The sequence below is a fragment of the Nilaparvata lugens genome, chromosome 12, assembly GCF_014356525.2.
Source record: "Nilaparvata lugens isolate BPH chromosome 12, ASM1435652v1, whole genome shotgun sequence".
Classification (NCBI taxonomy): Eukaryota; Metazoa; Arthropoda; class Insecta; order Hemiptera; family Delphacidae; genus Nilaparvata; species Nilaparvata lugens.
Genome location: NC_052515.1, coordinates 23,584,863 through 23,605,494, shown reverse-complemented (window position 1 = coordinate 23,605,494; position 20,632 = coordinate 23,584,863).

The following is a 20,632-nucleotide window of genomic DNA, read 5'->3' as shown; positions in this document are numbered from 1 at the left end:
TCGAAAGAAAAATTCCAAATCTATTTTTGTGAAAAACACATGCAGCCTTGATTCACAGACCAAAAGTCAACTCACTCTTGTTTGTATAGCATGGAGCTAAAAACCATAATATTGCCTTCACGAAATGTGATAAAACACAAGTTTCATCTTTGTACATTGGAGATCTTCTCGCTTTATCAATTACATTTAATAATTAAATCCGCGACCAGATTTCCAATTCACAAAATCATATTTCAAAAATTGAATAGGTTTTGATGTCATGTATGACACCTTACTCTCATTTTTATAATCCCTTCTGCTTGTTATGCATCCAAATTTTCCATTCCTCTTTTTCTTTTACCTCTTCAGGATGCTCTTCTCGTCAAGCTAATCTATAAACGTTGCCACCGATCTTACCACTAAACTCACTTCTCAATGCAGCAGCAATTCACTGCTACATGCATCACCCATACCATCCCAGTGAACTGCTAAATGCAACGATGATTTGCTGCTCACATCAACTGGTTCAAGGTTTTGCGGCTTGCAGATCAGAATAATATCGGCGGCAAACCGCGAACTCTCTCACAATATAACAATAGAAGAAGATTGCAATATTATTGTAGACCATTGAAATCAAAAGCTAAGCAGCCGCGCACTATTACCACCTTACCATAACACCGCGAAAGCGAATGTTTAGACCACAATATTATTCGAACGAAAAGAAGAAGAAGAAGACAGTTGGAGCAGGAGAAAAAGAAAAAGAAGAAGAAGAAGAAGAAGAAGAAGAAGAAGAAGAAGAAGAAGAAGAAGAAGAAGAAATGAAGAACAAGAACAAGAAGAAGACAGAAGGAGGAGGAGGAGGAGGAGGAGGAGGTAGAGGAGGAAGAGGATGAGGATGAAGAGAAGTTGAAGAAGAAGAAGAAGAAGACAGGAGGAGGAGAAGGAGGAGGAGGAGGTGGTGGAGGAGGAGGGGAGGAGGAGGGGAGGAGGAGGAGGGGAGGAGGAGGAGGAGGAGGGGAGGAGGAGGAGGAGGAAGAGGAGGAGGAGGAGAGGAGGAGGAGGAAGAGGAGGAGGAGGAGGAGGAGGAGGAGGAGGAGGAGGAGGAGGAGAGAAGAAGAAGAAGAAGAAGAAGAAGAAGAAGAAGAAGAAGAAGAAGAAGAAGACAGGAGGAAGAGGTGAAGGAGGATGAAGAGAAGAAGAAGAAGGAAAAGAAGAAAAACAAGAGTCAGTGCAACAGGTGGTAATAGAACATCTCACGACTTGGTAACAGCTTTGAACATAGATAGGTACTTTTTATAGTGAGTTTCACCAAAGTCAGCCTTGGTTGAATGAGAAGTGTTGTTATTATTCATAAGAAATGCTGACAGTTTGTAGTGAATTTCACTGTATAGTTGATAGTTGGATAGTTGGATAACTGGAGGTGAGCTCAATATTGTATATTATGGCTTATATTGTGAAATTCACTTCAAATTGTCAGAATTCCTCACATTTATAGCATCAGTGCTTCCCATTTAACCAATGATGAAAGTCTGACGTGATTCTCACTGACTATAGATAGGGAAAGTGAATGAATCTTAAGATCACGACCAAATAATGTTTTGCCTGGTTGAATATTCTTCACTAAACTTGTAAACGTTGTGTTTCGTCTACGTCATTCTCTTCTTCTTATTTTTTCATTCTTCTAACTTCCCCTTCATTCCTCCATTCAGCTACATCGTGCTTCTGAAATGGGATTCCTGTTGCTTTACTTTCTCTACCTATTGCTTTTCTTAATTTTTCGTGAATACTTTTGAGCTGCCCGCATCCATTTTCTCCTGATCTTCTTTAATATCATTGCTAGTTCTTCGTACTTTCCTTCATTGACCGAGCGAAGTGAGGACTAAGATTCAAGTCGACGGTTTGGCATTTCTCTTAATGTTTAAATGTTTATATGTTGCGCATTTACGGCGAAACGCGGTAATAGTTTTTCATGAAATTTGACAGGTATGTTACTTTTTAAATTGCGCGTCGACGTATATACAAGGTTTTTGTAAATTTTGCATTTCAAGGATAATATAAAAGGAAGAAGGAGACTCCTTCATACGCCAATATTAGAGTAAAAATCAGTCTATAGAATTATTCATCATAAATCAGCTGACAAGTGATTACACAGATGTGTGGAGAAGCCAGTCTATTGCTGTATTTCCATAAGGCCTATAGTTTCAATCAGGTACTTGTGGATGAGAATACTGCGTGAGGTCTACTGTTCACACAACTACTAGTTATCAATCTCTACTTCCTATAACTTTTCCCCCCATTTATTTTCTTCATTACTCTCTTTATCACTGTTCCTGCTAGTTCATCATCTTCTTCTCCATTAGTTTCTTGCTGGTTCTTCTCCATCATCTTCTGTTGTTCTTTCTCCTCGTCCACCATCTCATTCTATTGCACCTATTTCGTCTATAACCAGAGCGATTCTTGAGCCGATACTCTCACTCTTAATTTTTCTACTCTCCTTCTTCCCATGTACTTCTTGTTATCTTTCTCTCTTCTTCCTCCTTGTCCGTCCATACCTCTAGAACTCTATTTTTTATAGTTTCTCATTTTGTTAATAAATTATTCTTGCTCTCCACTTCTATTCATTCAGTCTCCATATTTCTATTCAATTTGTTTTAATGGATAACAACCTTGTATATTTTAATCACATTATACTCAAATGTCCTCTACATTGATATTAAATTAGTACGACACCAATTAGACGACATTTACGGACACCAAGCAATTGAACCACAGTATCTCCAATAGTTATTCTCATTGACCTGTATTCTGAATAGCCTCTAAATATACATACAAATTGCATAAACGCAAATCTAATTATTCAGTCAAGTGTTTTAAATAAATTATTGAAATAGACCAGTCTTATCAAATCGACTGGATTTCAATTAAAATCTCGCAGATTGCTTTAAATGGAAGTCGTTAACAGTTAGCGATCTCTTATCAGGATTTAAACCGCTATCAAGTGATAGGGAGAGTGATACGAGGGAAAGGTATAGCTAATTTGAAGCCTTTCTGGGCAAATTGATACTGAGAGAGATAAGAAAATGAAAAAACTTTGGAAAGAGCTGTTTCGAAGCGTATATGGATATCTATGCTCATGCATAGATCCAATAATGTAATAAATCATTAAATCCAATAATGTATTATTGAAATTGAAATTTATTCATAACACTGACAAACAAAAATAAATGAACTTAAAAAATCAGTACAATAATTTTGAAAAAATAAAAAACTAAACTTCATATTAAAATATTATCTTCTAATTCTATTTATATAAATGAAAAAATTAAAAACTAACAAAAACATTATGTAGCGTCAGAGTTATGATTAAGGTTATTATTAGACAGAAATCCAATTAAATACTAATAATCCCTATTAAACCAATTTATTGTTGATTTGCTGTTGTTAATGTTTTGTTTGTTGTTAGTTTTTATGTGTGACGATTTGTAAAACAATGTACATGAAAAGAATTATTGATTGAATTAAATCAAATTAAATTACATCCAATATCTGCATAAGTCCAATATCTGTAATTTTGATATGCAATTTTTCTTGTGTTGGTTATTAATTGAACAATTAAGTTTGTTATTTTATACTATTTATTTATACAATTATTCATATAGTGAGAATTATCATGTTATGAATTTAGGAGTGATTCATGTAACATAGAGATGCAACAATAACAAAAAAGGTTAACATAGATAGTGACACATATAGATATATTCTATTTTGGACAAGGAGAGAGGTTTCTAGAGCAAGGGGAGCACGACTACATACACATTCCACTTATCCATTACTGGACCCGCCCTTAAAAAAATATCGATAAATCTTATCGGCACCGATTATCGATCTTTCACAAGTCGATCAATCGATAGCTACCAACAACACCGAATTGTGATAATAATTTATGCGGCAAACTGAGCTACCTTGGTAGCCTTTGGAAGAACCGCTCAACCGGTTGCAGTATGTTTAATGAATGGGAGAACTCAGATCTGTCGTGTTTATTTGAACAGTAGGCCACTGCCTCTCCATATGTACTACGAGCAGTAGCATGAATAGAGGGACCAGTTTAGCATAGACCAGTAGCCATAGTAGAGTAACGGCTTCGGCACTGAATTACGCAACACGCGTTACTACAGCCGAGTTCCTCACAATGATAATTACTTGCTCACTGATTTATTATGACAGGGTGTGAATATTGTGGGGCGTCCACTTTGATAATGGAGCAGGCATCTGAGATAAAATCTTTTCCTGCACAGGTAGTGACAGACAAAGCAGTTTTGCAGTGGCGTTGCACTCTGTCTTCGTAATTGTGTTTTGACAGCACTTGTCTGATGGAGCATGGAGAGAATGGTTTAATAATGTCGAATTGATGAATATTGTGAATTAGTAGTGTTTTCCAAGCTCAAATTTGGACATTACACCCCGAATTCATAATATTGTGCTTTGATTTCACACACACTTACAAGTTTAATACAAATTAATGAAAAGAATACATGCAAACAACAACAACAGTCACAATAAAACAGAATAAAAGAATAGTGGTGAAAAAAGAGTGGAGGATTGAAGGGTTTTTCCAACTATGGTTATCCATATACTAGGAAAACCTTCAATCCTTGAGAAGGTGAAACATGTATTGGTCTGGCCAGAGAATTCGAACTGTAGCGCCAAACTGCCAGACTGCAGTTCTGCCAATAGTAGGCTTGTGTTTGCGCCAGCGCAGACCGTCCTTCTGCTTTGGCCTTGTCATCCTAGTTCCCAGTCGTTCTTGTCTTGTCAGCCCGTTGTCTTGTTGCAAGACCGAGTTTGTATTTTGTCATGTAATTTCGATCAGAAATTTCTTGTAAATAATTGCTTGAGTGTCGTGTGTGTGAATTATGAATATAACAGCGTAAATAGTATCGAATTGAATTAATTTGAATCGGATTTGAATTTATAAAGAATCCAGTTTGAGCTTTGTTCAAAACACAGTGCAGAGCCTGCAAGTTGAACGCGAAAAGACAGCCCGGAAGCCTGAACCTGTCTTATTCCCAGATTTCATCCCACCCTGAACGTGATCAAAACACCTAATAAAGGCTTTGAAGGGCAAGTAATCAATATTGGATTAAATCTGGTGAGTTTTTGCTCTTTTTTATTGTTCATTAATGCAGAGTTTAACTGTACAAATAACCTGGCTCAAATTGAAGATTAAATTTTGCCCCTTGTTTGTATTTGATTATTTGAATAGTAAATTACAGTCCTCTGGTAGCTCTAGCCTGAGCTTTGTTCAGAACATGTATCATGATATTAATATTGTGTTTTGAAAGCACTCTTGTCTGACAGAGAGAAGTTATTTCATGAAGTCGAATTATTGAATTATTGTGAATTTGTCGTGTTTTTCAAGCCCAGATTTGGACAGCACACCCTAAATTTATAATATCGTGTTCAAGTTCTATTTTTCATTAATCGAATTCGATTAGAATGTCAAACATAGAATTATGAACATTTAATAAGTTCAGTTGGGTACGTGACTAGGTGCCACCCCGACTACTTGACACCCCGACTACTTGACACCCCGACTACTTAACGCCCCGACTACTTGCCACCCCGACTACTTGACATCCCGACTACTTGACATCCTGACTACTTGACATCCCGACTACTTGACACCCCGACTACTTGACACCCCGACTACTTGCCACCCCGACTACTTCCCCCCTTTTAAAACCGTTTTTAGGGGACAAGTAGACGTGAGCCATACCCGTCTAGTTGTATCCTTTCTGAGGAGGTGACAACTAGTAGGGGGGACACCCTGTCGTGAGGGTGCGAGGTGTCAAGTTGTCGTTTACGGTCATGACTAGTTGGCACCTTTGGTCCAGTAGGTATCAAGTAGTCGGGGGGAAAACTTGACGGCAATGGTATATTTTTACGAGGGTACAAGTAGTCGCCTATGGCCAAAATGACCAGGTGTCAAGTAGTCGGGGTGACAACTAGACGGCTACCCGTTCAGTTGTGGGCCTACCAATGTGTCATTACTATAGAATCATTGCTAGCATTTTAATAAAGTTGGAATCTAAAAGCGGGATGTTGATCCTGGGATTGCGAGATGTTGTATTCTCGATGCTGATTTGTTTCTTAAATACTATCGATTCCTAATTCCAATGAAGGACATTACATGTGAATAATAAATATTGTTCTTATAGTTTGACACTACTGTTTGTAAACACTCTTTAGCGAAATAGCTACTTTGGTGCTATGCTATGATACAAGCAAGATATGAAGAAACAGATTCATGACAGAAAAAGTTTAATTAATTCCTAATTTCAATACAGGACATGTAACAAAACATTTATTCCTGATAGTTTGGCATTATACTTGGGGAAAATTGTCGAAATACAAAGCTATGATACAAGCAAGATATAATATGAGAATACCGATTCATAACAGAAAACGTCATTCAGATCTCATCCAATTTCAAAATTGTGTCATTGAAGCCTATGAGGATAACCTAGAAAATCTTGTGAGAATCACAATAATTCACGAATACATTGCATACAAATATCTAAACACAGAAATACATAAGTATATGATTCAATCTAGGAAATCTCCCAACAAGAAAACCAACTCATACAAATCAATTACCAGTTCCAATCGATGTTTGCCAATAATTGAAATGTATCTAATTCATTGCATTTCCTGCATCTTAAACAAGCCCCGCCAATCTATAAGTCAGAGCTATCGAATGTTTATGTTGGGTCTTGGATTTATTTCATTGTGGACTTGTACAGAACAAGTTTTGACCGTAATATGTGAGCACATAAGATCAAAATCAGTATCGCTGGATCTTGCAGGCCGGCGCATTTTATTGAAACAATCCGTATTTTGTCAAAGAGTTATGGAGCAATTTGCATACAAGTTGTTTATCGTACTGAATACATTTCGAATGTACTACAAGCTGGCCTGCCTAATAGGATTAGATAGCCTACAACTGTGAAGACGTATTTTGAGACTGATATTTTATTAGTTTAGAAATTATCATGTCTTGCAGTGATATTAAGTAGGCACCTTCATCATAATATTCTAATTTACAAGCTTACAAGCTATCAAGAGTCGTGTTGCAATTTTATGGCAGTTTTAGCATGAATATGATTATGTAGTTCAATTTGTAAGGAAGATGAGTAGGTATAAATCTTTTTATTCTACTGCTTTGCTTGCAAGATTTTTAACAGCCAACAACCAGTGAGGATAGAATGTAATTACATTCTATACTCTCTGCCAACAACATCTTAACTTGGCAAGTGAATAAGTAGATCAAAGACCTGCCATGGTTTATTGATTGTGATAACTTGTGAAAAAGTTGTTAATAACATGGAATTTTCATTGGTCTCTTATTTCCTGTCATTTATGATATATTTTTTTCAGCTGAAGTTGATGTACACATAAGTGAGAAATGAAAAGAATAATAAGAGATGAATGGAAACACAGTTCTAGGTGGGTGGATGTCCACCGGAAAGTAGTGATCTTTTTAAGCTCATAACTGAAAATTATCAGCGGAGCTGGTCACCCGACCAAAGGGAATACCAAGCGACCGTTGCAATCTAATTTGAGAGATGAGACGACACATCAGTTCAGAACCAATCACTCTCTGATCATCTTACTATAATAAAATCATTAATGTATAGTCAGTATAGTATTACACTTTCCAAGAATAAAATAATGACTATTTTTATTCACAATTCATTTATTCATATTTTTTACAAAGAAGCACTGATTGGGTGAGAGAAACTAAGGATACTTCTTGTACTATTCTCTCCCAAATTTAGATAACATTTTAATAGTCCAAAATAGGGTTATGATTTCACTTTACTAAAATTTAGTCCATTTTCACTCAAAAACAACGAAAACTAAGATTTTTAAATTTTGACGGTTGAAAACAGAATAAAAAACAAAAATATCACACTCAAATCACCATTAATTGGAAAATTTTTGAGTACTTTTACAAAATTTAGAGCCAGAAAAACACAACTAACTATTCAGCACAGCTGATTACTGACGTAAAAGAGTGTAGAGATGGATTTCATTATATTTTCTGGAGTAACATTTTAGAAAATCACAGTATCCGGTGAAAAACTAATTGACAGATTTTTATTTAATGAAGGAATATGATATCAGGTAACATGAATTCCTATAATATAGATATTGTAATGATTATTAGAGATTAGAAGATTCACATCACTTGTAAATCGTTTTCTGTGAGAAGTTGAACTTTCCATCAGGCTTTTCAGATTCGACTCTCAGCTCAATACAGTAGGCCTACAATGGAAATTTTACTCTTCGTAAAAGTTCTCAAATTGAAATTGAATTTCAACTTGTAGCACTTTTACTATTACTAGTATTAATTTGATGAGGATAGAAATCAGTAGAAAATTTTTGGGTGGAAACTAAACTCTTCTCTACCACTAACACTTATTACTAGAAATGTATATAATTATTAACTATGACTATAGCTGTTTACAACTATAGAAAGTAATTACATTCTATACTCTCTGCCAACAACAACATCTTAACTTGGCAAGTGAATAAGTAGATCAAAGACCTGCCATGGTTTATTGATTGTGATAACTTGTGAAAAAGTTGTTAATAACATGGAATTTTCATTGGTCTCTTATTTCCTGTCATTTATGATCTATTTTTTCAGCTGAAGTTGATGTACACATAAGTGAGAAATGAAAAGAATAATAAGAGATGAATGAAACTACAGTTCTAGGTGGGTGGATGTTCACCGGAAAGTAGTGATCTTTTTAAGCTCATAACTGAAAATTATCAGCGGAGCTGGTCACCCGACCAAAGGGAATACCAAGCGACCGTTGCAATCTAATTTGAGAGATGAGACGACACATCAGTTCAGAACCAATCACTCTCTGATCATCTTACTATAATAAAATCATTAATGTATAGTCAGTATAGTATTACACTTTCCAAGAATAAAATAATGACTATTTTTATTCACAATTCATTTATTCATATTTTTTACAAAGAAGCACTGATTGGGTGAGAGAAACTAAGGATACTTCTTGTACTATTCTCTCCCAAATTTAGATAACACTTTAAAAGTCCAAAATAGGGTTATGATTTCACTTTACTAAAATTTAGTCCATTTTCACTCAAAAACAACGAAAACTAAGATTTTAAATTTTGACGGTTGAAAACAGAATAAAAAACAAAAATATCACACTCAAATCACCATTAATTGGAAAATTTTTGAGTAATTTTACAAAATTTAGAGCCAGAAAAACACAACTAACTATTCAGCACAGCTGATTACTGACGTAAAAGAGTGTAGAGATGGATTTCATTATATTTTCTGGAGTAACATTTTAGAAAATCACAGTATCCGGTGAAAAACTAATTGAGAGATTTTTATTTAATGAAGGAATATGATATCAGGTAACATGAATTCCTATAATATAGATAGGATTAGTTTATCTTTGTAATGCTTATTAGAGATTAGAAGATTCACATCACGTGTGAATCGTTTTCTGTAAGAAGTTGAACTTTCCATCAGGCTTTTCAGATTCGACTCTCAGCTCAATACAGTACAATGGAAATTTTACTCTTCGTAAAAGTTCTCAAATTGAAATTGAATTTCAACTTGTAGCACTTTTACTATTACTAGTATTAATTTGATGAGGATAGAAATCAGTAGAACATTTTTGGGTGGAAACTAAACTCTTCTCTACCACTAACACTTATTACTAGAAATGTATATAATTATTAACTATGACTATAGCTGTTTACAACTATAGAAAGTATATAATTATTACTATAGAATACACTCAGTGAATACACATATAAATTAGAATGTAAAAGTTGATCATAGATCAATCTAGAGTTCTAGATTGAATTTAATATTATTGAAATTCATTTATCTACTCAATTGAAAATTGAATATCAATCTGAACGTCTACTTCTCTGTAGAGATGATAAACTGATAATTTCAAAACACCAACGGTCATCCGATATTTTTTCATTTTTGAAAAATTCAAAAACCGATTGTTCGTTGAACAAGAGATCTATGAGGCGGTGGGAGGGGGGAAGTCAATAAGACGCCGTCGATAAAAGACGGTTAAAAAAGAAGAATAATAAAATAGAAGAAAGAAATAAAAGATTAGTGTGATAGACTGTGAGAACCTTTTAGAATGAGCCAATCTTAACGTACTCTAACTTACATTGATTCGAGCACCTCTTTCTGTTAGTACCGCAACACTTATCCTCGTCTCCTTATTTATTCTTTTTCTTTTATCACGCATCCTTATCCTTTCGAAAAGCGTGACGGTCTCAAAAAAATCGAAGCAAAGCCTGCTGTGATTGGCTGGTATTGTCCTGTCCGTTGGAAACGATTCAAATCTTCCAACCAACTATTTCACATCTCATTTTCAACGGTTTTTCCTACAGATGGAATGAGATGGAGATGGTGGAAACAGAATGTAAAAGAGAGAGAGAGAGAGAAGGAGAAGATGGAAACAGACTGAGAGAGAATAGACGAGACATGGTGGAGTAGTATGGGATGTAGTTAGATAGTTAGAGGAAACTAAATGTAAAAGAGAGAAAGAAGGAAAAGATGGAAACAGACGGAGAGGGAGAATATACAACAGATGGAGGAGTAACGAAGAAGAGTAAGACCTGTGAGAAGAGGAGTATGTGTAGCCTATAAAAAAGGAAGATGGATCATAGATAGGTATCACTAGGTCTACAAGCTAAAACACCGGGTCATGAGGTCAATATGGTCAGCCGAGCTGAACTTTGTTCTAAGACAAGATTTACCGATTAGTGATTCTGAATTATTAAGTTCTAACTTGAGGGTAAAACCTATTCATTTTTCAACCTGGCGAAGATGAATTGGTCAGTGATAAGGAATTAATAAATTCATTATATTCCAACTACGACTAGATATCTAGATCTTTATATGAAGTCTATGTTGATGAATATTGATATTGTATAGTAAATAAATTATTTTGTAATAGATTTTTATCATAATAACCTGGTATTCATGAATTGTGTGAATTCTTGATCAGTTACAATGAGCGGCTAGACTCAATTCTTTTCAGCTGTATAAACCTGTAACCTGATTCTAAAAATTTGAAAATGAGCCATAATTTTGTAGGCTCATCACCAAAAAAATCTGTCCCCTTTCTATTTTCCAGTACTAACAACTCAAAGTCAGGATATCGTCCAGGTTATGTTTCCCCCGACTTGCTTGAAATTCAAAACAAAAAGCGCTCTTCATTAGTTGTTAACTGTAAATATAGTTATTATTTAACGAAAATCCTAAATAAATACTTCAAATCACCCCGAAGACCTCTGCTACTGCAGACATTGACAACAGGGTTAACAGCTAGATGGAAATTCGATGAGAACTACTATCCAAAAATTAGTTGCCAGCTGTTAACCCTGTTGTCAATGTCTGCAGTAGCAGAGGTCTTCGGGGTGATTTGAAGTATTTATTTAGGATTTTCGTTAAATAATAATTATATATTAATTAGCATTTGAATAAATGCATTCTCTATTTAATTCCATCTGTAAATATAGTTCTTTATTGATTGATATTAACCTGGAAACGTGGACTATATTTCCAATATCCTATTATATTAAGCGAGCAATTTCTGTATATCTGTATCCTATTATATATAAGCGAGTAATTTCTGTATTTTTATATCAGGTTATTTATATTTATTTATATCTGGCTATTCATGTTCAACGGTTCTCGAAAACGGCTCTAACGATTTTCACAAAATTTGGAACATAGGTTTATGATATAAAAATTCGATTGCACTAGGTCTCATCCTTGGGAAACTCGCTGAACGAAATTGAAAAGGATAATTCATCCTTGGCTGAAACAGCTGTGGATAGTAAAAAGTGAGTGAGCGAGTGAGTATGTAAAAAATTAAAATATCGCATCCCCGAAATTCATAAGATGACATATATAGCCAGCTGTGAAATATAAACACGATCATTACGAGCGAAGCTCGGTGCCCCTTAATTTGTGTTAAAGATAGCAAGAGCTATGCCTGTTTTTTCTTCCACTACGTATCATTGTCATTGAATGGAATGAATGGATAAATTATATATTACTTCATGGTTGGAGTTATTTATTTATGAATTGTTTTATTTCTGATAGATTATTCACATATTTTATCGTAACACCATTATTAGGGGCGGGAATCTACTCATATCCAAAGAATGTATCGACTGAAATCTATTCAGTAGTGTTTATAAGCTTTTACGTAGGCTGTAAAATTTACAGGTTCACCTCCATAATGAGAATAAGTTTAGCATAGTAATACAGGAGGATATGATTCTGAATGTTAGCTGAATACCCAATTTAATATCACTTGCATTATTTTACGAGCCATGGTTCAATATCGATTCTTCTATCAAATTTATTACATCTATGATTGTCAAATTTCTATTATCGAAACTCATGTTTTTCAGAATTTGAGTAGGTGAATCTTGAATAAAACTATAAAGGAGGTCGATGATAAAATTTTGATGGCATTGAATTTCCTTCCAACGTTCTCAAGATGCGCGTGTCATAATATTTCCAGACTGGGAAGCGTGAGCATTATTGATTGTTGACATAATATTGATCCAGGAAATATCTCTCATACAAATTTTATATTGATGTATGATCGTTTATATAATGAGAGGAATAAAACTGAAACGGACCAAACACCTGGTCAAAACTGGTTCCAATACCAACAGGATTTTATCATTGTTCAATCTAGAAGAGACACTGACATCAGAATAAATTTTCAAATAATCAATTTGAAGTTTATTAGTGTCTGCATGCATGCGGTACAGGACGCATTGTCATTCAAAGTCATCCAGGAAATCTTAACTCATATATTACATGGCTCGGTCCTGGCAGAACCTGCAGAATAGTTTGTTTTATGGTTAATAAACCTTGCACCGAGTTATTCCCCATGCATGGAGTGAGGATTCAAATCTGTATAAATTGTGCGATAATACAGCAATAAAACAAGGTCACGGGGATGCAACAGGGCGACATGTTGGGGTAATCGTTTTTTCTACTTCAAGAACAGACCAAAAAAAACTCGTGTTGCAGGTAATAAGAAGTTACAAAGTTGCTGGAGCTAGGCAGTAACTTGGAAAAGTTATTTGAGCCGATAGATGCACAAACGGATCTGTACATGGTATAAATTGGACTTGAACTAAGTTGACGTGGGTGCCGAGGTCAATGAACCCACTGCACTTCTAAAAGCGGGGACATTATTTTAATACCGTAGTAGTATGCAGGTATTCGCAGCTAACTTTTTCTTTGTTGGGTGGATCAAAAGTTGGCAACTTTTTCAAAGTTTGATTGCTTGCTATTGTGGCGCGGTATAACGGTGCCATTGCAGACTTCCAGAAGCACCAGCCAATCCTATTATAATAAGCATTCCAGCATCCTACAATGTTGCACAGCACAGATATGAGTTTACTGTTATCACCATTCAGCCAACTCGTTCCAGCATCTGAATTAAAACTGCTATAAAGTGATGCGATGACCCTTGACTCAGCCAAAATGGAAAAGCGTAATGCACATGAATGAGAATATGGTGATTTCTTGAAAAGAAGCCAGTCACGTTGTGGATATTCTCCACAGCATCCACACTATTCATGTTTGTGAATTGCGTTGGTCCTCAGCAAATACAACATACAGAAGTATTACGTAAAACCGTAATCAGCTTCATTCATAAGGTACTCGTTTTCCTAATCGTGCAATTAGTTACAGCTTATTCATGAACGAGGGTTTATTACTCCTTCAATTTCCTTATAAAACACAAAGAATTATTTGAACATGTTTTTCTGCCTTTAATAATATATTCATTAACATAAATCTCTATCAGTTTTTTTAGAAATAACAAATAGACCATTCATATGTCATACTAATTACAGAAATATTCCGTTTAGGCCTACTATATTAGTTTTTAGCTTGTCACTGAAGACTGATACAAATGAAGCCTGTAAAGAGTGTGTTAAGTCAAGTCACTACTACCAAAGATCAAAAGTCAAGTAAACACATTAAATTTACATAATATTCAAATTAGCAATACCAATAGGGGATTTGGTTAAACTTTAATTCGATCGAGTGTAAAGGAAGATCATTCAACTTCACACAAAATTGCTAAATAGAAATTATTGAATCCACTTTTTAAAATCTTTCTTTTCATGGAATTTCATCAATCAATTAGAAGAGTTATTGTAATTATTATGAAATATCCGTTAATAATCATCACTCATGAATGATTTTAAGAACAGTATTGTAATAGCTCACTGTCCAACCTAACACAATTTTAAAACAATAATTTCTATATGAAATGTACGACTCTATGTTAGCCATTGATCTGTTTGATTCTTATTTAACTTTTTTCGTAATAGATTAAAACAGTGAAAAAATGACTCTAATCAACAGTTTCAGATTAAACACGTAATTACTATTGTTTTTTATTGGTTTATTGTTACTCTCGTTAGAATTGGTTATTTACGAGGGAATCTAAATGGTTCTAATGGAAATTCCCACTGAAGAGTTGAAAGCTTCCTTGCAATGTGATTGTGACACTACTTGGGCGTACTTTGGCATTGAACATGATAGGAAATTGACTTGGTCCGTCCTTAAAAACTGTTTTTCACTCACTATCACCCTCTCTCTCTCACACACATTCTCAACCCTTCTCTTCCTCCTCTCTACTCATTTGTCTGCTGAAGAGAAGAATAAGTAATTTCACGCAATACGAGTTGAATAATAATGCACATAATGTGTTAGGAAAAGGACAAAGTTCTCCATGGTACAAGTTCACGTTGAATGATTTTATTTTCGTGCTCAGTCGTCTCTATTATTCATTCCGCTCAAGTAGTTCTTGTAAGGGACAGAATAAAACCCTTTTAATTTCTTTGACACCAATTCTATAATTTACTGCACCAAAACTCCATTTGGATATGACCATGTATCAATATGAATGATGATTTGGCAACTTTTCAAGTTATTATTTTTGACTTGCTTTCATTTATCCCAAGTATCTCTCATGAAATAGATTTTTTTCAAATGTAGACTTCATAGATCACGATGAAACTTATTAATTTCATGAATCCAGCGATCTGCGATGTTATTTTCAAGTCAAATTTTTTCATACAGTTTGAAAATAAGTAAAATAGAATATATACTCTCCGTTTAACTAACTGGAGAAGCGCGTTTTATCGTTAATCTCTGTTTAACTGGAGAAGCGCGCTTCAACGTTAATCCCCGTTTAACTAACTTGAAGGTAATATTTTCACCCAATTATCGATAAATTTATCTTATTTATTGTGAATCTTATAAGCCCATTGAATGCTAGTCAAAAATGCTTGTCTCATTTTATGTTATAGTAACATAATCCAGCATTAATGCGTGCATTTGATCTCAAATTTAAATAAAGGCTGATTAAATAAAGACTTGATTAATTTCAATTCCAAAAATATGAACAGTTTAAAAACTGGGTTAGAATGGAGTAGGTTTCTACAATAAGTTTCGAATGTTGCTTTCCAACCTATCAACACGAAATTGTAAGAGTTTTCAGGAATTTAGAATTGTTTTGTCGTACCGCCAAATTATGATTTTACACCAAAGCCGCTGAAAACCGATAAAAGTTTAAGATAATTTTACAAACTTTGATATCAAATAAGAGATTACTTTCAACTCACGGATAAATAATATGAAGAAAATTTCTGTCAGGATTTTTTTATTCTGTACACAGTAGGCTACACTGTAGAGGAAATGACATAAAAGACACGCAGGATGTAGACCGTTGCTTTTTAAAAGATACGGAAGAGTATCGTTGCAACGAGTGTGAAGCTGGAGCTGAAGCGACAACAGTGCAACTCCTACAAAGCTCTGTTCGCCTGGTATTGAATTCAATTGTTTGTGAATACCTCGTAACTCAGGCCAGTTTCACAAACAGCCGCCAGCCAGCCAGCTGTTTCGGAAAACAACAGCTGATTACAGCGTCTATGCAGGCACAGTATACATACAGTACGGAAACTTGGCTACCCTGACGCTAAAATCCGCCATCTTGTTAGGAAGCGCCGCATTGTAATAGTATTGATGGTAGGTTCGGATCACTTTAATGATCCGGATCAATTGATCTCGTTCACTGCTACGAGCCAATCAGAAGACCAGGAATACCAGGATTGGAACTTCCCAAGGTCACGTGACGTGTTTAGTATTGGGGTCATGTAAAAAGCATTGGTTAGATAGGCGATTTATTACAAGTTTCCATTCTGTACTTATTCTGTGATGCAGGCCTATGCCACAAAGTAGAAGGAAAGTATATTCTTCTAAAGTTATCTTCTCTGTGCCTATGCAGAATATTGTAAACTTCAAAAGATCACAAGAAGTGAATATTATACGGTACCTTACCGTTCTGAGTTTTCATGATTCACACAGTAGAAATAGAAAAGTCCTAACAAACCAACTCGTTAATACGTGGGAAGGAGAAACCCTCAAATTTTGATGCATACAATGTGATGCATTGTAATGTTGTATGTACATTTTTGTGCATTATGCAACAAAAATCTATTGGAAAAAATATAGTAAATAATTATAAAAGAGTGAAATAGAAAATGTATCAGACAGCTACATAGTGAATAAATTATTTATTCAAGGAACCAACAAACTCTTCTTGCTTTCTTGGTCATAAATGAAATCAAATTTGATTCTTGAATTTTATGCTTAGTTAGCTAGCAAAGGAGTAAATTCTTTCTCATTAAAGTATTTCAATATTAAACCGCTATATCTTCTTCACAGAGAGTTTTTTACTGTTTGGATCGGCTAGATCTCATTGAAGGGTATGGGAGGTGAATCAGTAAATTTTCTCAATTTTTTATGTCAGTGCATTTTACTAAAACGGCAAGCCGATTATGCAAAATATCTTTGCCACATTCAAAAGAGGGCAGATTATTGACCACATCTTTCCATGTTTTCCAAGATTTTTGCGGACATTCAACTAAGTTCGTTACTTTTTTACATGATTTTCACATTAATTGGCTGTTTTGGAAAAATATCAAATTAGATACGTTATCTCAAAGCTCAGATCTTCGTAGTTCCTGACAATTATTTATTATACAGAGAGAAGGCTATGTTGTATATCTTGGATGAGAGCAGAGTGTGAGCACTGATTTGAATATTATCCAAATTTTTAATTTCATGTATGAACAGTAGAACTTTTCAATTCCTCAATTGCTATTAAATGTAAATTATACTGTTGTATATCCATACTTTTTCACTGTTGAAATTAAACTTGAATTTTAAAAAACACTTTTGAAGTGAAAATGCACTTACTTTTGTAGTGACGATCGTTTCGACCTGTTATTGGTCATCATCAGACAGTCAGTAAGTGCATTTTCACTTCAAAAGTGTTTTTAAAATTCAAGTAAATTATACATTTTGTAATTATATTTAATTACTATTAAAATATAAATCATATAATAATGCATATGATATAATATATCATATAATAATTTATATGATTTTTCCTCTTTATTTTGTAGGTATCGTTTTGTCATTTACAAAACCTACCTCATTTTAAAAGCAAACTAACTAGGTACCTGAACATATAGACATCATCCATTTCAGACGCTGGATATTTTCTACCGTACTACATTCTTGCTCAAACATTCGTCTAGAATTTTCCATGATAGAACAGATCTTATCACACTGTATTTGGAGACAATAGAACTAATCCTGTTGAAAGTGTTTATCTGGATCTAATAACCGTTTAGAAACTAGAGAGGATCTACTATATTCGTATTCAAACGTAAGGGGCGCACGCTAGAGACAAGCAACTGAGAATTCGAAATGAGACGAATGACCAAAATGGGCAAAACATCTCCACTCCTGACTCCACACCTACTCCATGCTTTCTATTCTTTTCCTTAAATAACCTCATGTGTTTTACTTCCTACTGGGAGTTGCTAAATCCGGAAAAAAGGAACTACGATACTTATAGGAAGTGAAACCTATGGAAATTAAGTAAACAATGCAAAAAGTAGAAATAAAACCAGCTTTCTATTATTTTCCGTAAATATATCTACATGTGTGATACTTACAACTGGGGATTGCCTAGTACAGGTGGAACTGTGTAAGGGAACCTATAAATGGTAGCTTATTTTAGATGAAGATGTGCTAAATGTTGTTTACTTAAGTAGATCAGTACAGTCTAATCTTGAGTTTATAAATATGACACTCGAATCATTGATTCGCCTATTCTTTATAAACTCTCCCAATAATTTTCCTTTTATATTTTTCCCAACAAAGGATTAACAAACCTAGCAAAACCTAAACAAAGAGCAACTCTACTCCGATCTCTCACTTCGTTACGGTACCATAATTTATTCAAAATTAGGAAAGAAGGAAAATTTTCATTAAATTAACAATCACAGTACCGTACGGTACATGGTTTATCACCAAATTTATGGATTTTTTGGATCGTCTAAAACTCCATTAATTTGAATCATATTATCGGACTTTGGATTGTTTGGTTCTGTCATCATTACGAGTCTTCAGCCCAATATATTGATAACTTAGCGTATCATAGCGATTTGAAAACGTCAAACACAAAATCGACGTTTCCGTCGTAGAATTTAGAATTTAATCCTAAATGTACAACTTTAAATTCAGATTCATAATTTAATTCTAACAAATTAATAGGTATTCACAAATCTGATCAGATTGTCGAATTATAAATCGTAATACAAAATTACAAACTAACCGTAAAGTAGGAAGTTTAGATTGGACTGTGTGGAAGTAGTGTAGCCTACCTCACTCTCCATCTATAAAAATGATTATCTGTTCAAATGTGTCCATAAAGAGCTCTGATTTTTAAATTGAAGATTACCTATAATTAAGGTGAAATAAAAACGATATTGTCCACATAATTTAATTAAGCCAAACTTAAGTTTCAATGCACTAAGGAATCATCTGCAGTGGTCTTTTTTGGTTAGACTGAATCTTTTTTATAGTTTTTATTCCACCTTAATATGGCGAAATTACACAATATATCTGTTCATAGTGTACATTTTATTACATATGTTATTACAGTATGATAATATTGAGTATCAGATGGAAATTTGACAATATAATTGATTATTTTTGAACATGAACGACCCCACACTGTATTAACTCAGGGGTTGTCTAAAACCATATTTTCCACTATTTTCAGTTATATATTGTAATTTATTAATATTTATATTATATATAATATAATAAATATAATATAATAAATATTCAAGAAACAAAGAAACAAATAAATACACTACAGACTATTTCTCAGATTGGCCTTAAAATATCTTTTGAAAAAACAGAACTCATGCTAACTGATCCACCTCTTGCAAAGAAAATCCGTATAGGAGATCAAGAAATAAAGATTGTAGACAGTTTCAAATATCTAGGTGAAATCATAACCTACAATCTCAATGAGAATCGAACGTGGGACAGTAGACTGAATAAGTTGAGAAGAGCACAGTATGCCACAAAGAACACTTACAACAAGAAATCACTATCAATAGCCACAAAATTGAAGCATTACAAGAGAGTCACTCAACCGGTAATAACTTACGCAAGTGAAACCATCTTTAAAACTACCAATACCATCGCAATAGACAAATTACTAAAAATCGAAAGAAGAATCATCAGAACCTGTATTAACAAGAACTATAAAGTAGATGGACACTGGAGATTAGCTTCCAACGAAACTGTTTACAAAGAAATTGAACCTGTCACAAGTACAATAAAAAAAAGCGAATATCTTTCTTCGGTCACCTGATTAGAGCTTCGGAGGACAGACTAAGCAGAAGAATTATTGAAAAGTTGTGGAAAAGTAAAACAAATATAAAATGGATTGACGAACTCAAGGAGGATATGAGAGAGTTGAATATAACATTCGAAGATTTGAAGAACAAGTCGGACAACATCAGAATCCTGAAGGACAAACAGACCAGACTGCAGATCAAAGTCAGACACAGAATGGGAAGAGTGATTTCGGACGAGGAAAGGAAATTAATTTCTGAACGAATGAAGAAATATTGGGCTGAGAGAGGACGGAGTAAAGGTGGAAGATACTGACTACAGTGGTCCAATGAAGGCCATAAAATTATAATAATAATAATAATAATAATAATAATTGTAATTTATTGTATATTTTCAGTTATTTCCGGCACCTAGTTAAATAACTGAAGAATCTAATTGAAAGAAAAAGAGTTTAGTTTGTTAAACACATATATTTGAGTTCTTATAATAGATACCGCAGTCACTTGTTAGCAGAGTACCAAAACGATTTTAACTGATATTAAATTAATGACAGAGGAGGAAAGGTCACTTGGGCCTTCCAAATGGTATTTATTCTGGAATACCTATGATAATTTTCCAAGCTCTATTATATTAAGTACAAGGTTAAAACTTGAAAGATGCAATATTACCCAACACTCTATTACCATCCATTTTAATGGTGTTCCTCTTATCTTCTAGCATTATTGGTTTCAACTTCTCTAGAAAATTCATTTTAATATCCTATATTTCTATTATGTACTATGTCCCACTTATATC